At 37.3% G+C, this 1,533-nt stretch overlaps 1 protein-coding gene across 1 annotated transcript in view; it reads right to left on the bottom strand.

Moving 5' to 3' along the window:
• LOC101856110 (sodium-coupled monocarboxylate transporter 1) overlaps positions 1-1,533 on the bottom strand; it is a gene marked incomplete at its 3' end in the record, with an annotated part of 27,373 nt that overhangs the window by 22,311 nt on the left and 3,529 nt on the right. The window contains 1 exon segment of the mRNA XM_035971008.1: positions 566-782.

Below are 1,533 nucleotides of genomic sequence, written 5' to 3' on the forward strand. Positions count from 1 at the left end.
TGTGTGTGTGTGTGTGTGTGTGTGTGTGTGTGTGTGTGTGTGTGTGTGCGTGTGTTGTTCGACTCTTTCCTTTACCTGTAGAGTTACTCCTTTGCTTTATTAACAAACGGGGGCAGAAATATATTAATGTCGTGAATATATTTTCGTGACGAATACAGCTCTATCGTAAAAACAAAAACATAGGCATACAAAATTCTGCTCTGAGGGTATATTTAAGACTGTTGTGTTCAGAAAGGATGTGCCACTGTACGCTTCTTATTTCTTGCATTTGTAGTTACTGTTGTTGTTATATTTTTTGTCTTTAATTCTTCGTATCAAATTTAAAACCAAAGCCTTTTTTGTGTGGTGTGAGGGGGGTGGGGGGGTGGCTTTGTTTATTTTGTGCTTTTATATTGTGAGAGTAACACTTGCAATGCCTTATCTTTCGAGTTGGTTTAGTTTTGTTTCGTATTTCTGTGTGTGTGGTTGTTGTTTTGTTTTTTAAAGTCTATTTTTATAAGCTTATCTCACGACACTCAGAATCTTCAATAACCCTTACCACAGTAGCGATATCCCGTTCTAGGAGATATATATAGATCTAGGTCCCCGACATGAAAACGTGTGCAATTCACGTGAAATGAGCTACTTAGGAATTCTCCGCACGTTTACTGCACTTTTTCACACGTGTGGTAAGGTTATGTCACCGCTGGGTTCACTATAACATTATTATTGTGGTCTTCAGCAAAAGCGGTTGATGGGTCTGTTCTTGCTAGGTTTGGCTTTCAAAGTGTCCTTGCTTGTTTCTGAAAAAGAAGATAAGAGTAGAGATGTTTATTACTTTCTCAAATTTTCATAGTCGAAATGTTAAACCTTTGTCAACACACTGGAAGAGTTATTAACGGTGGCTAATTTAAAAGACAAGCGGGCTAACACAGATTTCGGTTGTTTCCAGAAATCTTGATTTACACCAAAGTGGTCATTGCCCTATTGATAGGAGAGGCTTAGTTTCATTAGTGTGTATTTTGTTTGGTTATAGAGAAAGATTTCCTTGCCTGTAAAGAAACTGAACAAGGGTCCAACAAGTTTACCTTTGATTTTCTCAAAACAGCTTAAAAGCGAGCAATATTACGTGTCATAATGCAGTGGAATCTGGCGTTCGTCAATACTCGAGCAGATGGAGTTATTGGTATTAAATTAAAGCATGTCCACTTATCTTTGCTGTAATGAAATAACCCAACCTATTGTCTTGAACAGATGTCGAGATATTTGCGGTTGAAAGGGGTGGGGGTCACTTGGTGCCTGGTGTAACATTAGCTAGGAAATAGCAACCAAAATGTAGTTATTTCCAAACTTTGAGTGTCGCTGAAAACTTCAAATGTACATTTCTTCATCCTTGTGGTCACTGTTCTTCAGTGAGATGGGCACAGAAACGTGCTTTTAAATGGATCTTAAAGGTGTTCAGCCAAAAAAGTTTAAAAAGAAATATATTAAAAGAAAAAAATACCCAAATGCCAAAAAGGTTTAATGCCGGTTACTTCGATTTCATTTTTTTTT

The sequence above is a fragment of the Aplysia californica genome, unplaced genomic scaffold (genome assembly GCF_000002075.1).
Source record: "Aplysia californica isolate F4 #8 unplaced genomic scaffold, AplCal3.0 scaffold00359, whole genome shotgun sequence".
Taxonomy (NCBI): domain Eukaryota; kingdom Metazoa; phylum Mollusca; class Gastropoda; order Aplysiida; family Aplysiidae; genus Aplysia; species Aplysia californica.